At 39.0% G+C, this 15,356-nt stretch overlaps 1 protein-coding gene across 2 annotated transcripts in view; it reads left to right on the top strand.

The window, feature by feature from the left end:
* GPC6 (glypican 6) overlaps positions 1-15,356 on the top strand; it is a 1,198,922-nt gene that overhangs the window by 63,857 nt on the left and 1,119,709 nt on the right.

A 15,356-nucleotide genomic window follows, 5' to 3' on the forward strand; every position in this document is an offset into this window, starting at 1 on the left:
GAAAAGGTAAAATAATAAGAGTATCTCAAAATATATACAACAACCCAAACAAGAAAATGTTAACAATTATATGGTACTCTTATAAATATACTCACAAATATTTAAAGAAAGCGTTTCCATGACATGACAGATATTACATGCTTGTATATACGTATGTCAAGCAGAATAAACATATTATGGAATAAATGGGTAGTGAAATTTACACAGTGTATTGATGTGTTTGTAATACAAGTAAATCTGCTTTTCTGTAGTTAATTTACCCTTAGTGATTAAAATACACAATTACTTTAAATGTACAATTACCATCATTCTTTTCCCTATAGTAAAAAACTTAAGATAATTTTACACCCATATTCATTTAGTATTCAAATATACAGTATTTAAATCTTTAGTAGGAGTCAATTTCTACAATTAACTATGCACCAGAAGATTTTCTAGAAAACAATTTGAAATGGGTTGATAAAAGTTTATTTGCCTCATTGACTAGCATGGCTGGCTAAAGACACTCATATTTAAACCTTATCTTTGGCCAGTGTGTCTAGTTATATTCCAGGTAGAAGTTCCTTTTTTTAATTTTTATTTTTTTGAGACAGGTTCTCATTCTGTCAGGCTGGAGTGCAGTGGTGCAATCCTGGCTCAGCCTCGACCTCCAGGGCTCAAGCCATCCTCCCACCTCCACCTCCCAAGTAGCTGAAACTACAGGCACACACCACCATCCCAGGCTAATCTTTTTCTATTTGTAGAGACAGGGTTTCGTTATGTTGCCCAGGCTGGTCAGAAGTTCCTTTCATGAGTAGCTGTAGTGTCACGGTATTAGGGGGAAAAAAACAATTAATAATTATGCCTATTTACCAAACTTAAAAAAAAACTTCATATAGTGTTTGGGAAACTTTTGGCAGTTCCATTCAATAAAAATTCAGAAAACAAAAATCTAACTTCTATAGGAGATTTCTTTTTCCAGAAATTAATCTGATATCTATTTTTGTGAGTTAGAACTATGTTACTTGAAGTGTTGTTACATTTTTAAAGATTGTTTAGTACTTAGGGTGAGATGTTGAGTGTGAGTAGAAATTAAACCTGTGATTTGTGAAAGTGTTGTAAGATTATCTAAGTAATGGACAATTTCTAATATTCATTTTTTAAAGTAGCTAACCTCTGCCTTATTATCCCCTTCCACTTTCCCCCTGGATGGGTGATTTATATAATGGAATGCAGTGTCATTGATTGTGTTTGAAGGAGGCACACTAAATAGCACACTATTGTTACCTTGAAAATTTGTTTCATTTTATTTTTGCCCATTTTTTAAATCATTTTATTCTATTTTTGCCCATGTCTCTTATAATGAGCTACACATGTAATTAGTACACATAGTTCTGGTGATGTATTCATTCATGAGTTTAGGAAGTGAGATTTTCAGCTTCATTTCCTTCTAAGCATCTGAACTAGGAGCACAGAGGAGACAAAAAAGATTGCAACCTCTTTATACAGTTGTGTTTGACCCTTGGTGCTCTAATTGCAACCTCTTTATACAGTTGTGTTTGACCCTTGGCACTCTATTCTTACTTCAATTATCATCCATTGTAATGATCCCTTTTCATGTCTAGCTTAACCCTAAACTGTGAGTTCCTTGAGAATAAGAACTTTGTCACAGTGATGTTTTAATATATTCTCACCACACAATAAAGGATCTAAGTGTGTGCTCAATAAATGGGTATTTGTTGGGAAATTTAAACAAGAAATAGTGAATTATTTTTTTCTAATTGGATACCCTTTCTCCAAAGATATTTTTTATTCGAGAGTATCTTATTTACGGTAAAAATCACAAATATTATATATACAATGTAGTTTTGACAAATGTATATATTTCTATCCTTTACCCAGGCCTTCAGTAAGAAAATAATAATAATTTTTTTCCCAAAGACATAATCTGGTTATTTGGTTATTTGGCTGAAACAATGAATATCTTTGATACATGGATTCTTTAATAATGAATCTGTTATTTCGTATTTAGTCATTACTTCATAACGATTCCAAATTTCCTAATAACTTCTTCCCCCACTATCCACCCCCATCCCCTGCCCCTGCAAAAAAGAGAAAACAAACCTCCCTTTCCCTCAGGAAGTAGTTGATTTGGTGCCTGTGTAAGGTAGTTCATGCATTTCCTTCTGTTTTGTTACCATACCCTATGCTTGGCACTCAGTACACCAAGAAAACAAAGAGGCATTGCCTGTCCCGAAGTTTCTTAGAGTCTAGTGAGGGAGATAACGCACATGTGCATCCATAGCACAGCAATGTGTACATAATAACAAAGACCTGAAAACCCCAGTCAGGTTTCTATGTTTTGTCCTCTTTCACACCCTGCCAAGAGCTCTATCTAATGTAACTATGAATGGTCACCGTGTCTTTATTTTTGGCCCGGACTCTTCTCAATGCCTCAGCCTCACATGTCCAACTACCTGCTGATTATTTTACTTGGATATACATCAGCCATTTTAAATTTGGCCTGAGTTGAACTCATTCTCTTTCCCTCCCACATTCATTGTGTTTTCATGAAATCTCCCGGTTAAGTCAGTTCAGGTTGCTATAGAAAAAAAAATTAGGTCTGGCGTGGTGTCTTGTGCCTGTAATCCCAGTATGTTGGGAAGCCTAGGTGGGCAGATTGCTTGAGCCTCAGGAGTTCAAGACCAGCCAGGGCGATTATGAGGGACCTCTGTCTCCACAAAAAAAAAAAAATACAAATACTAGCTGGGTGTTGTGGCGGTGTGCCTGTAGTCCCAGTAGTCAGGAGGCTGAGGCTGAAGATCACCTGAGTCAAGGGAGGTCGAGGATGCAGCAGACAGTGATCGTGCCATTGCACAGAAGCCAGGGTGGTACAGGGAGACCCTGTGTCAAAAAAAAAAAAAAAAAAAAAAAAGAGAAAAAAGAAAGAAAGAAAAAGAAAAAAAAAAACCCATAGACTAGGTGGCTTAAACAACAAACTGATTTCTCCCAGTTCTGGAGGCTGGAAGTCTGAGATCAGGAGGCCAGAAGAGAGCGAAAAAGCAAGCTCTCTCGCTGTCTGTCTCTGTGTTTTTTTGTTTTTTTGTTTTGCTTTGTTTTTTTGGAGACGGAGTCTGGCTCTGTCACCCAGGCTGGAGTGCAGTGGCGCGATCTTGGCTCACTGCAAGCTCCGCCTCCCAGGTTCACACCATTCTCCTGCCTCAGCCTCCTGAGTAGCTGGGACTACAGGCACCCGCCACCATGCTCGGGTAATTTTTTTGTATTTTTAGTAGAGACGGGGTTTCACCGTGTTAGCCAGAATGGTCTCGATCTCCTGACCTTGTGATCTGCCCACCTCGGGGCTCCTGTGTCATCCAGGATGGAGTGCAGTGGGTGCCATGTTGGCTCACTGCAACCTATGCCTCCTGGGCTCAAGCCATTCTCATGTCTCAGCCTCAGGAGTAGCTGGGGTTACATGCCTTGCCACCATGCCCGGCTAATTTTTTTTTTGTATTTTTGGTAGAGATGGAGTTTTACCATGTTGGCCAGGCTCGTCTTGAACTCCTGGGCTCAAGTGCTGGGATTACAGGCGTGAGCCACCTCTCCAGGCCCAAGCTCCCTTTTTGTAAGGGCACTCACTCCATTTATGGGAGGTCTACCCTCATGACCTGATTATGTCCCAAAGGTCCTCCTACCTCTTAATACAGGGGGATTTCAACATACGAGTTTTGTGGGGATGGAGACATTCAGCCTATAGCACTTCTCTTTCCATTTCTATTTCAATTAATGGCACTGCCTTTTGCACAAATTAGGAACCTGAGACTCCTATTTGACTGTTCTCTGTTTCTCACAACTAATTTATGATGTAGTCTAGTACATTCTGCCTCTGGAATTCCTCTGAAACCCTCCATCTTCCCTCTAGTACCACTGTTACTGTCTTTGTTCAAGTTTTCGTCTTCATTTTCTCTCAGTTGGATTATGGCAGTAGGCTCCTAAAGAATCTTTCTACCTTAACTTATCTTCTTTTAATACAATGTCCTACATAGGTGCCTGGGATTGTTTGTCACATGCTGTGCCTTGACTGGATTTAACTCGTAATTACTCACTCATGCCTCTTTCTTTCCTGCCTCCTGTACCTGATGTTCTTTCTGCTTGAGACTCCGTAATCTGGACATGACAAAAGGTTTCCATATCCATACCTCTCTCAAGGGACTGCCTTTCCCACCTTCCATACTGCAGCAGGTGGCACAGCTCCATGTCCCATAGTCTCCATTCCTTCTCCTCTACCTCCAGAAACAACTAACTGAACTATGTGGAGGCATCTGAGCCATGAGGAGGCATTACATAGGCATCAAAAGATGAGCTGGGCCAATCAAGTTCCCTTTCTCTTGGGACTCTCCATGGAGATATCTCATTCTGAGAGAACAATGATTCGTGGCACAGTGACTTAGTCAGTGAATGCCTCAGGTACGAGGTGGAGGTGGACCCTTCAGGAGTTGTAGCCATCCAAAGTTATGAGGAGGTACAAACATGAAGGAGCAGCCATGAGGTAGACAAAAGATAGGCCAAATACAGGGTCAAAAATCTACTTGACAGTGAGGAGGGATGGTTGGAAACAACTGAAGAGAAGCTGAGTCACGTGTAGGCTGGAGTTAGACAGTGAGCCCCTGTCCTTCAGCTTCAGCTGCCAGATGCGTTCCTTGAGGCTGAGTGATTTGGCTTTTCTTGGGTACCCTTGTATGTGCATCCTTATATTAATCCCTCACTCTACCCTCCTACCTTAAAATTAATTCAGTGAGACTGTTCTTCACAGCTAAAAGAACCTAAATAAAATGTTTCTTCTAGGCCAGGAGTTCAAGACCAGCCTTGGCACTATGTTTGGTTCTACGTTTAGTGAGACTCCGTCTCTGCAACACACACTGTAGCCTGCCATGGGGGAGGGTAGGGGAGGGAGAGCATCAGGATAAATAGCTAATGCATGTGGGGCTTAATACCCAGGTGACGGGTTGATAGGTGCAGTACACCACCATGGCACACATTTACCTGTGTAACAAACCTGCACATGTATCCCAGAACTTAAAATTTAATTTAATTCTTAAAAAATGCAAAATAAAAAGAGAAATTAGCTGAGCGTGTTAGTGTGCACCTGTGGTCCCAGCTACTTGGGAGGCTGAGGCAGGAGTATTGAATAAGCCCAGGAGTTTGAGGCTGCAGTGAGTAGTGATTGCACCACTGGGCAACAGAGCAAGACCCTGTCTTTAACAAAATAAAAAGTAAAAAGTAAAAAACAAAATGATTTTCCCCACCCTCCCCCCTTCACCTCAGCTAAAATGTCACCTCCTCCAGAAATTCCTTATTATTTGGTTGTACCACCGTTTGCTGCTTACCACTGTCTTAAGTTGTAATTATGTATGGTCTTCTCTCTAGGTAGGGAACAACTTGAGACTAAAGACGTCGTGACTCACATGAGTTTGTATAAATGAAGAAAATGCAATGGGACATAAGTAGGGTGTGGGGAGAGCCTTCATGGGGACATCATACTTGACCTGAGTCTTCCCAAAAGCAATCCCTCTGTCTTACAATACAGCTGTCACCACAATTGGCTTGATAAAATATGGAGTAATAAATGTTAGGTTCACCTACACTAATCTTCCCTTCCTATACATGAAGTATTTGGAGGAAAGAGAAAGAAGTAAAGTGATTTTCCAGAGTCACACATTCTGGCATATGGAGTGCCAGAACAAAAATCAGTCACTTCCCATAATATGGATGTGCACACTCACAGAAAGAATGAGCCTATGCACAGAACGATCTCATTTTCAAGTAAAAGAATTTTTGAGATATAAACATCAGCAATGACAACCACACCCCATTCCCCAGATCTTGCATGTATCCAGATTTATTATAAATATTTTATTATAAACTCTAATCAGAGCCCAGTCCCTCAGTTTAATAGTCATAGATTTCAGGATTTTGCTTCTGTTTACCTTCCCAGGTTTTCTTCCTCTTCTGTCTTCTTATGGACTTGAGAATTCCTTGTCCTTCTAGCAGGCAGGCACACCGCTTTGGGTTTCTGTTTGTTTTTGTGTTTTTCAGACAGGGTCCCACTCTGTCACCCAGGCTGGAGTGCAGTGGTGCCATCACAGCTCACTGTAGCCTTGACTTCCTGGGCTTAAGCGATCCTCCCGTCTCTCAACCTCCCCAGTAACTGGGAGTACCAGCACATGCCACTAGGCCCACCTAATATTTTCTTTTTTCTTTTCTTTTTTTTTTTTTTTGTAGGGATGGGGGTCTCCCTATCTTTCCTAGGCTGGTCTTGAACTCCTAGGCTCAAGGAATTGGCCTGCCTCAGCCTCCCAAAGTGCTGGGATTGCAGAGATGAGTCACCTTGCCCCATGGGTTTCTCTGTCTTTTTCAAACAATCCCCTTCGTACTGTCTGACATGGATTTTCTCTCTCTCTGGGAGTCTAGGTTAGGTATCTCTCAAGCTTTCTCTGATCAAAGCAGACACAATCCCTTCCGTTGGTACCACAGTGGCACTTTTCTCTTAGGGTTTTTTTTGGAATTAGTCACATGGTGTCTCATATGATAGTTATTTTTGCACTTCTGTTACTGCATCTATTAGATTGTGCACTTCTGGTGGCAGGCATTTTATGCAACCATCTGGACTACAGTTGCTTGGACTCAGTAAATAGTTATTGAATACATGATCTCATGGGGTCATTTGTTTCTTTCAACATCTTGTTTCCACTACTCTCCATAAAATTCATAGGTTCTTTAGTAATGAGTACTTTCCTTTTATCTCATAAATACCTTTAAGTGACTATCTGCCACTTGCAAAAATATCTAAGGAGGGGAATTAAGTGACTTTGACTTCTGATAAATTGACAAAAAATGTTTTAACCATAAAGATTAAATCAGTACAATCACTTTTAATACAAACTACTGTTTTGCATGTTTGTGGGCAGTGCAGAGCAATGTAATATATTAATTCAGCCTTCATGGAAGCTAAGTACGTAGTGGAGGAACTAATTCAAATAAAGTCAGAAAACATGAAAATGTGGAAGGAACAGTGATCGCTAAAATGACTTCCATGAATTCCATAATAAATGTTGCTGAATGCCTGAGTTATTTTGATTTACCTAAAATAATGGTTAAGAATTGGGCTCTCCTGCAGTGGTCAAGGTTTGAATTCAAGAACTGCCACTCACACTTGCTTGGGTGGATTATTCTTTTAAGAGTTAAAGCATATGGAGCCATTAGCACAGAGCCTGGCATAGTGTAGGCACTCATTACATTTTCTCTGCTATTACTTTTAGATTGCAAACTCACATAGCTATTTTAAGAGTGCTATATGCCAATGCCACTTGTAGAAAATTTGTAAAACTTAGTTTTATTTCTGGTGCAGTTACTCTTTTTAAAGTTATAAATTATATGTAATTAGTAGTATCAACTAGAGGAGATCAAGTACTGTTCTTCGGGGTCTAAATTAATCGTATGAGTAGTTATTCTCTAAGCAGATATTGCATCATACATGTCCAACAGCCTCTTAAGGTATTCAGAATTAATAAAGCAGGGAAGACATTAATCAAGGATAGTATCTAGTGGATTTGCATAAATTAATTAATGTCAACAGCTACAACAAGCTGCAGCATAGCAGCACCTGGGAAAATCTTTACTCCCAATGAAATAAGGTAGTGAGCCTGCAGGGCAGAGAGAGAGTCTATCTCCAAACACATGCCAAGGTCACCATTTACATAACACAAGTGACAACACCCAGCCAAATCACAGTAATGCATGGGTCTGTAGGAGGGGTACATCCAGGAAAATATGGTGAATATAAAGCTGTTTAGTGAAATCCTTAATGGCTTTTCAGGTGTTTATATTTTAGCATTGTATTGAGATTTCTGTTTCTTTGCACTACATTATTGAAAATAAGTATTAAAATTTATTGGTTTTATTGTTCGTAAATTCAGCAAGTTCCTTTTGTGAATCGAGGTTTAAGAATAGGAGGCTGGGCGCAGTGGCTCACGCCTGTAATCCCAGCACGTTGGGAGGCCAAGGCGGGCGGATCACGAGGTCAGGAGATTGAGACCATCCTGGCTAACACAGTGAAACCCCATCTCTACTAAAAATACAAAAAATTAGCTGGGCATGGTGGCAGACGCCTGTAGTCCCAGCTACTTGGGAGGCTGAGGCAGGAGAATGGTGTGAACCCGGGAGGTGGAGCTTGCAGTGAGCCGAGATCGCGCCACTGCACTCCAGCCTGGGCCACAGAGTGAGACTCCGTCTCAAAAAAAAAAAAAAAAAAAAGAATAGGAATGAGGCCAAGAGTAGAGAGAATAGAGGGATCAGTTCTTTCCTTTATATAGAATTTAAGAAAACTGGCTCGGCATGGTGGCTCATGCCTGTAATCCCAGCACTTTGGGAGGCCAAGGCAGGAGGATCACATGAGGTCAGGAGTTCGAGACCAGTCTGACCAACATGAAGAAACTCCATCTCTACAAAAAATACAAAATTAGCCAGGCATGGTGGCGCATGCCTGTAATCCCAGCTACTTGGGAGGCTGAGGTGGGAGAATCGTTTGAACCCGGGAGGCAGAGGTTGCCCCGAGCCAAGATTGTGCCATTGTACTCCGGCCTTGGCAACAAGAGAGAAACTCCGTCTCAAAAAAAAAAAGAAAACCTTTGTTGCTTCAATTCTTGTGCCCACTTCAAATCCAACCTGTTCCATTGGCAGACATTTCCTTAATGTTAGCTTTACTAACTCATTTACGCATTCATTGACTCAATAAACATGTTTGAGAACCTAATAACCAATTGTTACTGTCTTTGATAGTGGGAAGGCAAAACTAAGGATCCTCCACTTCACAGTGCCTGGAATCTGAAATCTGGTGCTTCCTGCAAACAAATAATCACAGATTGATGGCTCATGTCCTAAAATGGTGATGCTTCATATGTGCTACTGGTCTTTCCTGGAGAGAACTTGAGAAGTTTTCAAAGAGAAAACAATATTCAGGACCAATATATGTGCTTGACTAGGAGAGGTGAGAAGAGAGACTATTTCAGAGAATGGGACCACCATGTTAATTACTCTTCATAGTTCCCAGAGTTACTCTCTTCTTGCATTAGCTATGCTGAGCTTCCTGCAGTTGTTGATGTTGGTTAATTTTATGCAGTCTGTGTTGGTGAGCCATGAGGAAGGACAAGGAGAAGTACAGAAAGGAGAGTGTTGCTCCTTCTGTAGTCTTGAATACTCCAGTGCCCATTTGATTTTGGCAGGTATTTGAACACTGGCTCATTTAACCTGTTTCTGTCATCTCTAGGAGGCATGTGCTTCTTTATAGCGTGGGGGTAACTGGGAGAACATCATAACAGTTCCTACTTCTCCAGCCTACAAATGGAGCCTTTGGGAGAGAAACATCCCAAGGCATGCCTTGACTAGTGGACGGTCTTCTTTGTCCAGCTGGGATCCAACACCAACTGGGTTCCCTTGATGTCTATAAATGATGGACCTCCTTGGAGCAACACGTGAAGAGCCCTGATGGATTATTTGGCATAATGACAAGAACTTACTAGTGTAAGGAACAAGATTGTATTTACAATTTTAATACCCCTGCAAAGCTTCTTCTTAAGGACTTGGTTTAGTTATACGATAATAAAATATAATTTATTCAAACTTCTGAAAAGATCACACTTGGGTCACTGTATATTTTTCTCTGTTTTAACACAGAAAGTGTTAATCAAAGCTTTATGAGGGCCTCTGTTTATGAACAAGGATGGGATGTGGGAATGCTGTGAGGATGCTTTTCTTCTGGCTAGTGAGATGTTACTATTTTAAACATTAAATCTTAAAACATGTGGGATTTGGTGTGTTTCCTGCCTGAGATAATGCTTATTAATTGCCCTCTGTCATTTTGATGGTAAAAGTCTTTAATTTGCACTGGTAAGTGATGAAATGGCATAGGGTCCATCTATTTCTGGAATACCATCCATGCATTCTGGTTACCCTTTAGTCCTATCATCCTTCTCCAAAGGATTTCCGCATGTATTGGAATACATGTTTTAACCTGGAGTATGTTTTAAGAATAGCACTTTGTATTCAGTGGACAGCATGCAGCAATGTCATTTAAGTACTGAAATGTTGGCATTGTTTGGGTATAGTGTAAGTTTCTAAAATAACAACTTGATACTTATAGGGCTGAATGTCAGAGGGGAGTTGTGATTTCCTTCACAGGATCAGAGAGGTCTTTAGCAAACCAGGAAACATACATGATTGAATGGAATTTCTGAAGTCAAACTTGTCTGCCATTAGAATCCACTTTTCAGTGTAGGTGGAACACCTGTAGCAGAAGTTTAAAAAAGAAATATATTTGTGTGAGCCTCAATCCTATCTCTCCTAGTGGAGTCAAGGCCTAGCATTTGGTGAGGAGAAGGCAGAGTGCCATATTGGAAAAAACTTCGGCTTTGCCATCACATAAATTTTGATTCACTTAAAGAAAAATCCCTGAGCAGAAAAAGCCAGCTGGGCCTCCTAAGTAGCAGTCACCTCACTAGATTTGCAAACATAAGCAAAACTTGAGCTAATTCTTATAAATGCCTATATAAAAGAAAAACAGAACATAAGCTAAACCAATCACAAACAGCCAACAAACTTATAATTATATAACTAGGGACTCTCCAGTGGGATAGACCAAAGAAGGCAACTGTATAACCATAGACTCGAATAAGTTCTTTGTATGACTTCCACATTCTGTCTATAGAAGCCTGTTTCTTACACTACTTCAATGGAGCCCCAGAACCACTTTTGGTTCAGAGCTACCTGATTCATGAATTGTTTGTGCACATAAACTTTAAAATTTTACTGTCTCTCAGTTTACCTTTTCAACAGTTCAAATTCTGGTCACACCATTTACTACCTTATGAATTCAGGCCATTTACTCAGTTTACTCAGACTTTGGTTTCCTTAAGAATACCTATCTCATGATTGTTGGGAAAATAATTTAATACACATGAAATCTTTAGGACAGTAGCTGACAAAATGAGTGCTAGTTAAATCATTACTATTGCTATTATTAGTGGCAATATCTTTAAAAATAAATTCTCACAGGTTTTTGAGATTATCAAATGCGAATAACCCAACCCATGCCAAAGCTTTCAGCATAAACCCCAGGTGATAGAAGACTTGGGTTGAAGAAGAGTGTGGGTCAAGTTTTCAATGAATCAGAGGAACCTTGGGGTTAGTAGATGATACAACAGGTAGGAGCAGAGGGTTCTTAACATACATACAATTTTTAAAAATACTTAGATAATATAATAATGGATTCACAATACAAAGTGGGGAAAATTCCAGCCTCATTTTCTCATCCTAGGATTCAATTAGGGTGAGAAAAGAACATTTGAGTAGGCAGCAAGGCAGTGTCCATAGAGTTTCAATAAAGGCAAAAGATGGATTTTGCTTATAGAGAAAGTTTGGGCAATGTAGAGACTATTTATTTATTTATTTATTTTTTGGGGACGGAGTCTTACTCTATTGCCCAGGCTGGAGTGCAATGGCACAATCTCGGCTCACTGCAACCTCTGCCTCCTGGGTTCAAGTGATTCTCCTGCCTCAGCCTCCCGAGCAGCTGGGATTACAGGTGCTCACCACCATGCTCAGCTAATTTTTGTATTTTAGGGGAGATGGGATTTCACCATCTTGGCCAGGCTGGTCTTGAACTCCTGACCTTGTGATCCACCTGCCTCGGCCTCCCACAGTGCTGGGATTACAGGCGTGAGCTACTGCGCCTGGCCGTAGAGACTATTTAATATCATTGAAAGAAATTCTAAAATGTGTAGTGCAAGGGGAGGTGTTTGTTGGGATTTTTCAGGAGAGAAGAAACACTGCCATCAGTGAAACTCTATCCTAGGGCTTACATCTCCATGCGACCAAGGCTATGAGGCATAGTCAGTGCAGCCAGCGCAAGGTTTTCAAAGAATTGCTGCTGGCTTGTCTGCTGGGTAGATGGCAGTTGCTAGCCTTGTCTTTAGGCACTCTCCTGGCTTTCCAAAGGCCCTGCTCACAGTTCTAGAAAATCTCTAGAATCTTCCACATTTACTTCTGTCTTAACTTCCTTTTGGATTTCCCCACTTTGATTCAAAGAGTATCTGGCTCCATATGTAGACTTCTACCTGGATTTGAGTTCTCCATAGTTTTGACCATGTTTTGGAGAACATAGGAACCATTATTGAGAAATTATTCTGATACATGTTAATGACACAAAGACAGATTTCATTTGAGCTACTGCAGAATGGGAGAGGGACTACTTCACTATGGATCTGAGTTCAATTCCAAATACAACAGAGACAGGTGAGGATTTACAGCTAATGGGCAGACTGAGAGTCAGTGGATAGAGAATTACTAAGAGGATCTTGATTAGATGTTAACGGTTGGGGGGGATGAGGAGCTTGATGCTATATTGAAAGTGGGTGGGGGATTCTGATTAAAATTGGCTAAAGAGGGAGTCTTTGTTTATACAAGTATGCTTGGCTTTCTCTGTTTTGGCATCTTACCTTTGTGCTGGCAGAGAACCTCCTGCCCCACCTCTTTATTCTATCCTCCATTCTTCATTCCTCAACTTCAGATTCTTGAAATCCACAACAGGATCATTCTCTACTTTCTGTTTGAAGTCATGCAACTGGAGCAGGTGATGGTATCAGGATTCAGATAATTTACATTTGAGTTCCAGCAGGAGCTCTTAACACGGCCTGCCCATCAGACACACCTGGGGTCGTTTAAAACAAGCAACCAACAAATATAAATACAGGAGTCCTCTCTATCTGGCCTCACCTCAGGTCAATTTTATCTGTACCTCTGGGGTTGAACCCAGGCAGTCGTTTCTTTTGTGTGTGTGTTTTTGTTTTGTTTTGTTTTGTTTGTAAAACTTCTCTAGTGATTATGATGAGCAGCCTGCTTTGAGGAGCAAAGACGCATAAGACCCCTTGCTCAGCACCGGATGGGTATCTCAGTTTGCTGTCGTACTGGGACCACAAGCAGTAAATAGGAGAACAGGATTGGTGATTACTGTGAGGCAGGTGCTATTTTTCTCAGAACAGTTAAGAGATTTACTGAGATGATAGAATTAGTGAGGGAGCTGAGAGCCATCTCTTTCTGATATCCAAATCGATGCCAACTCTATCCATGAAAGAGTCACAGAGATACTACTGATACTACTGAAGGTAGGAAGCATTAAGTCTCTTATTTTTTGAATATTGTTCCATCCTAAATGTTTATTCTTTGTTACAGATTTCACTTCCTTTCTTCTAGATATGTTGCTTGCATTAGGGCCCACAGATGTACTATGAATGGCTTAACAACTTTATTCTTCCAACTTTTCAGATTGCATTTTGTACAGAAAAGCGATACAGATTTGATTTTAGTTTCCTATTTCCTAAATGACTATCAAGCAATCTGCTTTCCAGATTTGCTTTTATTTTTCTCCTGTTTTTCTAAATGTGCTTATCAAGCAATCAACTTTTGCCTCCCATATGCACTGAACTATATTAGAAAATAAAATATTAAAACCAAACAGCAGAAAGTGCAGATTACCAAAAGATTAAGGTAGCTTTAAAATGTGCTTTTTTCCCATGTAAATGAATGGAGGGTTAGTATGTTCAGTACAAACTATGTTTAGAGTATTAATGCACAGAGTTTATAACATGCTGTGTATGACACATAAAGTAATTATGCAGTGGGTACTGAACAGTCACATTCCAATGTATGTTATTGACATCTTTTTCTTGTTAAAAAGTGCAAAGTGGAAGCAGAATATCAAACAAAATAGTTACTATTTTATGGTAAAAGATTGAAATGTAAAGACAAATGATAATGAAATAAGCGTGTGATTAAAGCTAATGATGAGAGTAAACACTATATCCAAAGGTTTTGCTATTTTGGTGAACTGGATATATTTTCTTAGTGATTTCTGATGATTATGTGTGAGAAAATTCTATTAGCCAACATATAAATAGAGCCAACTTGTTTGATTCATTGTTTAGCTGGATCTTGAATACATTTAGAAAGGCCTTTTATTTGACTGATTTGATGAATCTGATGATCTATTTTCCTAAAAAAAAAAAGATTTCAGAGGGGACAACAAAATATAATCACGAAATCTTAAGAGCAAAAGTAAACAGATTTAATACTTTACCAGAGGAAAAAATGTTGCTAAATATTTCATATAACTGATTGATCTAGGATTTCACTTCAAATAAATTGTATCTCCTAGATAGTCATATGAAATTATCTGATATTTCAAAACAATTCATTTAGGATTTAAAGGAAGCTAAATTTATTGAATCATGGGAATAAAAGGAATCTCATCTAGACATTTAGTCTATTCAATTTTTGAAGTTACAGATCAAAAATATATGTTTAAGAAGCTATTCTTTGTAATTTTGTAGCGTGTGGTTCATATTACATTTTGACACAGTGCATTATTTGTTTTTTCATTTTAAATACACATGTCCCCTAGCAAACTCTTGGTTCCAATAGGGTAGGGAGCATGTTCTGTCTTTATAACCCTAGTTTTTATAATGGTGCTTAGAAGAGCAATAAATGAAGCTTAGAAGATCAGTGGTGCTTAGAATCTGCTGAATAAGTGATTTTTGAATTTTTATTTTTAAATTTATTTTCTGTTTTAAAATATTGCCAGTGAAAGAGGTATCCTAGTTTCTATTGGTAACCAATTGTAGATTTTTTCTTATATTTAATCAACTATTCATTCTGAATTGGAGAAAAAGAGAGATTTGACAGATATATATTTTTAACAAGATGTTGCATATATGGCAGTAGTACAAATGTAATTTCTGGTATGGGTGAAATTATAGCCATATGTGTGCCTAATCAACTTAAATCCTGCCTGTGAAAAGTGAATCATGTACTCTTATTATTATTTCACATTTATATATTAATATATCATTATCTGGCTCTTGAAGTAATTCAGATTTTATGATGAATCAAATGGGAAGTGGGATGAAATTTATCCTTGCTTAGTAATCTTAACCACATAGGAAGTTCAAGCAATGGTTATTTAGTGTGCAAGGGGAAAAGTTAAAAATACTCAAAGTACTTTATAAAATAGTTATTATAATAATATTAATTATAAATCACTCATACCTATGTATGGAAAGAGCATAAATAAAGTTAGATTGGCTCTTTCTATTAACACCATCATATTAACTCAGTATGAGTTTATGTATATGATTGAGGATAGTTTTAAAAAGTCTGTATGTAAATGTCATATAGCAGACATACTCTTTGATCAATTACTAAGAGTAATGAGGTGTGAGTATGATAAACTTTTATAATAATACTTATTTTTATGACAAAAGATCTTT

The sequence above is a fragment of the Pongo abelii genome, chromosome 14 (genome assembly GCF_028885655.2).
Source record: "Pongo abelii isolate AG06213 chromosome 14, NHGRI_mPonAbe1-v2.0_pri, whole genome shotgun sequence".
NCBI classification, from domain to species: Eukaryota; Metazoa; Chordata; class Mammalia; order Primates; family Hominidae; genus Pongo; species Pongo abelii.